Source organism: Octodon degus, unplaced genomic scaffold (assembly GCF_000260255.1).
Source record: "Octodon degus isolate 3935 unplaced genomic scaffold, OctDeg1.0 scaffold00100, whole genome shotgun sequence".
Classification (NCBI taxonomy): Eukaryota; Metazoa; Chordata; class Mammalia; order Rodentia; family Octodontidae; genus Octodon; species Octodon degus.
In genome coordinates this window covers 6,737,109-6,743,504 of record NW_004524676.1, presented here as the reverse complement: position 1 = coordinate 6,743,504, position 6,396 = coordinate 6,737,109, and the positions used below count along the sequence as shown (strand labels likewise).

Genomic DNA, 6,396 nt, shown 5'->3' with positions numbered 1-6,396 from the left:
AAGTCATAGACCTTCAACGATGGTTGCTGCATTACATGATGCTATATTAAAAATAGTTGTTCAGATTGCCAGATAGAAGATTCATTTAAAGAAAAAGCAAAACAAAACAATAACAAAGAAATTATAAGAAATTCAAAAGAGGAAAAAAAATCAGAGGAAAATAAATTTTTTTAAACATTGACTGCCCTTTCAAAAGACCAGCAGAAATCAACAATATAATTACCAAACTATTCTGCATATGTACCGACATACATTTTCCCTTCTTTCATTAGTCCTTTCCTGCGCTGCAGTTTTTCCTTTCACTGAAGAATTTCTTTTCCCTTCCCAGTGTCTGTCGTACCTGCTAGATTTTAAGTACTCTTTCAGGTTCTCACACTAGTGAGATAATGCTGTTTGCAATGCTGATCTGATTGATTTCACTTGCCAGTATAGTCTCCAGCTGCATCCATTTATCTACAAAAGCCTTGAATTTAGCTGAATAATATGTCATTGTGTGAAAGCACCACATCTTTTTGATCTATTCCTCAGGCGATAGGCATTTGGGTTGTTCCCAAGATTTAGCTACGACAAATTGCATGCTATAAACTTGGTGCACATATATTCCTGTGTTGTGATGTTTTCAGTTCTTTTGGAAAAATGCCTAGGAGGGGACTAGCTGGCTTGAGTGTGACCTCCAATCCTAGCTTTTTGAGGCATCTCCACACTGATTTCCACAGTGGTTGTACCAGCCTGCTCTCCCACCACCAGTGGAGAAGGTTCCTTGTTCCCCACAGCCCCGCCAGCATTTGTTACTGGTTGATGTCTTGATGAGAGCTGTTCTTTCTGGTGTCAGATTGCGTCTCAGCATTGTTTTAATCTGCATCTCTTGAATGACCAATAATGTTGAACATTTTTTTGATATATTTATTTTCCATTTGTATCTCTGTATATTCATCTTAGATGCCCATTGTTGGATTGGGTCTTTGAGTTTTAGAGGCTTGATTTTTATTATTTATAAAATTTTTTTTTCTGTATTTTAGGGAAGGGTCTACAGGGTGTTCAGGGTCTCACTACTAGATCAGACTTGCAGTGATTCTCCTGTTTACAGGCTCCCAAGTGTTGGGATTACAGGCGCGTGCCACCACGCGCTACCACGCCCAGTCTCAATGGCCTGCTCAGTGTGCCCCGGGAGAGGGGCTGGCTCCACAGGCCCGGGGATTGAACCCCTGGCTCCTGTGCCTGTTTGCAGGTGCTTTAATCTGCTGAGCTATTTGGCCAGCCCTGGAGGCCTGATTTTTAAAAATTCTTTCTATGTTCTGGATAGGAGTCCTTGTCTGGCAGACAGTCTACCATAATTGTCTCTCACTTTGAGGATTTTCTTTTTTTCTGTTGGTGATTGATTTTTGCTGTTTGTTTGTTTGTTTTTTGCTTTTGTTTTTGTTTTTATGTATTTAGTACAGGGTCTACAGGGTCTCATTACATAGATTGGACTCGTAGTGATCCTGTTTTCAACCTCCCCAGCGCTGGGATTACAGGAACACGCCACCACACCCAGTCTCTCTTACCTTCTCAGCACACCCTGGGGTGGGGCCAGCATGGTTTAGGGTGCTGGGGGTCAACCCCGTCCCCTGAACTCTGCCTAAGCAGGCGCTTTAATCCACTGAGCTATCTGGCTGGCCCTTGTTGGTGATTTCTTTTTACATGCAGAAACTTTTCTTTTCTTTTTCTTCTGACTGTCCTTCAAGCTTTTATTGAAGTGCAATAATCCAGGATGACTTTTAGATCTTGTTAAAAGTGGCCACACTCATGGACTGCACATAGTCATCGAAAGCAGTGATCTGCTCTTCCAGCATATCTGTTCCAAATTTATCATCTTCAGCCACGCGCTGTATTTGCAGCTGTTTCATTCCATATCCCACTGGACCTAGTTTAGAGGAGCCCCTGCCCAAGCCCTCTGGGGAATGCTTCGGACGCACTCCTCCAGTGTCTCCTTATGCGCTTCGTCATCCCAAGGCTTCACGTCTAGCAAGATGGAAGACTTGGCAACAAGTGCAGGCCTTTTGGCTTTCTCGGGTTCATGCTGTGCAAGCCGTCCTTCCCTTAGCCTCTTTGCTTCTTCACTTCCCTCTTCATCGTGAGAACCGAAGAGATCAATATCCTCATTGTCTTTACTGTCCGCAGCTCCACCTCCGGGGTGTCTTCCGCACTGGCAGGGCCATGCTTGCCTAAAGCTTCCTTCACTCCTGGCAGGCTGGCCTTTTCCTTTTTGTAAGACTTGATGTGATTGTACCAGCGTAGCACGTGGCACAAGTTGGCAGGGGGCGGGGGCAGGAGAGTGCTTCACACACGGCCACATCTGCCTGTGAGGGCGCAAACCCCTTGATGCAGCTCTTGCCGCCAGGTAATCGTTGAGCACCTGCAGGCCGGCGAGGCTTTTCCGGTGTCTGAAACTCATGGCCTCAGCCATCTGCAGGAGCCGGGCAGTGGTGGAGTGAAGAGAACAAAAGGCGCTGAGAAAAAAAGGCCAGAAAGTTTTCAAAAGGATAGGATCCTATTGTTGATTCTTTATTCCTGTGCAGTTTGGTTTTTGTTCATGAATGCTCTACCTACCCCATGTCCTTAGGGTTTCTACCTATTTTCTTTTCCTGAAGATTTAATGTTTCAGTTTTCACATTTAAATCTTTTATCCATTTGGACTGTAGTTGTGTGCATGTTGAAGGCGTGGGTCTCTTTTAAGCCTTTAGAATGGGGAAAGCCCGTATTTCCAGCACCATTTATTAAAGAGGCTATCTCTTTTCCATGGACGTGTTTGGCCCCTTTGTCAAAGGTCAGGTGGCTGCGTGTGCTCGCAGTTGTGTCTACGTCTTCTAATGCGTTCCCTTCAGCCTCAGGTCTGCTTATGCCAGCACAGCGCTAGAGATGCCGGCTTTGCAGTATCATTGTAGGCAGCGATTTGGTGCCTCCTGTCCTTCCTTTGTTGACCAGAATTGCTTTTGCTATCCTAGGTCTCTTCCGGTTCCAGATGAGTTTTAGGAATATTTTTTCTAGATCTGTGAGGTGTAGTAATGGTTTTTAATTGAGATTGCATTGAATCTGTAGAGCAATTTTGGGAGTATGACCATTGTCACCACGCTGGTTCTTTCTATCCAGGCACAATGAATATTGTTCCATTTCCTGAAATCTTTTTCAATCTCTTTTTTCAGAATACTGTAATTTTTACTGTATAAACTTTTACTTCCTTTGTGAGATTGATTTCTAACTATTTCATTTTGGGGGGTGTTATTGTGAAAGGCGTCATTTCCACAATTCCCTCTTGGTGCATTCATTGTTTGTATAGAAAAGCTATTGATTTTTGAGTGTTAACTTTATATCCTGCTATGCTACTGAATTCGGTTATTAAATCCACAAATCTTCTGGTGGAGCTTTTGAGGTCTTCTATATGCAGTATCAGGTCATCTGAAGATAGTGATATTTTCACTTCTTCCTTTCCAATCATTATTGCTTTTGTTTCTTTTTCTTGTCTAATTGCTCTGGCTAATGTTTCCAGAACTACATTGAACAGGAGTGGCCACTCTCTGTTCAGGAGAGGCATTCTCATCTGGTTCCCGATTTTAAAGTGAAAGCTTTCAATTTTTGTCCATGAAATGTGGTGTTGGTTGTTGGTTTGCTGTAGATGGCTTTTATCAGATTGAGCTAGAGACCATCTATTCTGATTTTCTGTAGTGTTTTTACCATGAATGAGTTATGGACTTTGTCAAAAGCTTTCTGTATCTGTTGTGATGGCTATGTGGTTTTTATCTTTGGCTCAGTTGATGTGGTATATTACACTTATGGTTTTGCATATATTAAACCATCTTCGTATTCTCGGGATGAATCCCACTTGGTTGTGATGTATAATCTTCTCGATTTGCTGATTCTGTTTGCTAGTATTTTATTAAGGATTTTTACATCTATGTTCACTAGGGAGATTGGCCTGTAATTCTCTTCTTTGGTTGGATCCTTCTCTGGTTTTGAGTTATGCTTGTCTCCCTGAATGAGTTTGGGAAAATTTCTTCCCTTTCAATTTCACTAAACAGTTTAAGAAGAGTTGGCATTAGGTCTTCGCTAAATTTCTTTTAGAATTCAGCTACGAATCCATCAGGACCTGGAGTTTTCTTTGTTGGCAGGGTTTTTTTTTATTATTACATTTTCAATTTCATTGGCTGAAATTGTATATGACCCAATATGGTCATATAAAAATTATTCAGAATTTTTATATCTTATTGATTTAGCTTTGATAGTTATATGTGTCTAGGAATCTGTCCATTTCTTCTGTATTTTACATTCTGTGAGAGTAAAAAGATTTTGGAAATAGGTATTGATAATCTTCTAAATTTCTATAGGGCCTGTAGTGATTTTTCCCTTTTCATTCTTTGTTACATGAATTTGAATTTTTCTTTCCTTTTTAAAATGAGGTTGGCTAGGGGCTTAGCAATTTTATTTATTTTTTCAATGAATGTCAACTCACTAATTCTTTGTGTTGTTTTTTCATCTCATTGCATTTATTGCCTCTCTTTATGCTTTCTTGCCTTTTTTTGGGATTTGGACTTGATTTGGTCTTTGAGGTATAGCATAAGATTGTTTATTTGGGCTCATTCTGTTTTCCTGATGTGAGAATTTATTACTATAAATTTCCCTCTTAAAATAGTTTTTGTTTCGGAGAGATAGTTCAGTAGAAAAAGTGCCTGCCTGCCAAGTGCAGGGTCCTGAATTCGATTCCCAAATCCCTATTACTGGGGGAAAAAAAAAAAAAAAGATAGTTTTCTTTGTATCTCACAGGTTCCAGTAAGTTGTATCTGCATTTTCATTAGATTGTAAATATTTTTTAAATTTCTTCTTTAATTTCATCTGTGACCCACTGAATGTTTGGGAGGGTATTATTTAGTTTCCATGTGTTTATACAGTTTCTGTTGTTTGTTTTGTCAATAAGTTCCAGTTTCATTGCACTGTGATCAGATAATATGCATGGGATAACTTTGATTTTTTTTTTGCATTTACTTAAGAATGTTCTATATGCCAGCACATGATCTATTTTGGAGAACATTCCATGCACAGCTGAGAAAAAATGTGTATTCTTATACTGTTGGGTGGTACGTTCTGTAAAGGTCTACTGAGTCCATTTCTTTAAAAGTTAGGTTTAGTTCTGTTATTTCTCTGCTCATTTTTGGCATGGTTGATCTATCTCTTTGTGTCAGTGGGGTGCTCAGTCCCCCAGTACAATTATGTTATTGCTCAGTAGATTTTTCATGTCTGTTAAAATTTGACTTATATAGTTGAGTGCTCCTACACTGGGTGCATATAGTTATTGTTATCTCCTCCTTTTGCTGTTTTTCCCGAACAATTACGTAGTGACCTTCTTTATCTCTTTCAGTCACTCTTGGTCTGAAGTTGACATTGTCAGCAAAGAGAATAACTATCCCTGCTTTTTTTTTTCTGGGTTCCTGTCGCTTGGAGTATTGTTTTCCATCCTTTGACTTTCAGTATATCATTTTCTTTTTAAGTTAAATGTGTTTCTTGTATATAGCATATTGTTGGATTTTGTTTCTTGATTCACTCTGCCAGTCTACTTCTTTTTTTTTTTTTTCTACAGGAAAGAACTAGAATGCATGAAACAGATTCAAACAGATATTTAGGACATTAAGAATGCCATTGAAGGTGGCAAAACTTCTTGAATGAAAAATAAGATAGAATTTCAGGCCTTGAAGATGCCATTGCAGCTAGTGAACATGAAAAGAGAGAACTAATGAGAAATGAGGAAATAACAATACAACCGCTGCGGATGATGCAAAGAAAAATAAGTAGACTCTGCCAGTCTACTTCTTTTGATTGGTGAATTGTGGCCATTTATGTTAATGGTAATAGCTGATATGTATTGACTTATCTTTTTCATGTTGTTTTCCTATGGTGGGAACTCTACTTTTTCCCTTTGCTTAATTGTTTGCTCTACTTGGTTGTTCAGTACCGTGTGTTGAAGTTGTGGTTATCGTTGTCTCTTTATAAAATATCTGTCAGTACTCCATGTTGGTTTGGTTTGGTTGTCATGAATTTCTTCAATTGCTCTTTGTCATGGAAGTATCTAATCTCTCCATTAAATTTGATAAATAGTTTTACAGGATACGTCAATTAGGGTTGAAAGTTGTTTTCTTTCAGGACCTCAAATATCTCACTCCAAGCTCTTCTTGATTTGATGGTCTGTGTTGAGAAATCTTCTTGAGTCTGATGGGCTTTCCATTATAGGTGTTTGGTTTCTTCTCTCTAACAGCTTTTAATACTCTATTCTTTGCTCAATTTCTGGGATCTTGATTATTATGTGTCTGGGTGATGACTTATTCTGATTTCGGATAGCTGGAGATCTATATGCTTCGGTTATCTGTATAT

At 39.3% G+C, this 6,396-nt stretch overlaps 1 pseudogene; it reads right to left on the bottom strand.

Annotated features, from left to right (window-relative positions):
• Positions 1–1,757: 1,757 nt before the first annotated feature.
• LOC101589574 lies at positions 1,758–2,434 on the bottom strand (annotated as a pseudogene).
• Between the last annotated feature and the right edge of the window lie 3,962 nt (positions 2,435–6,396).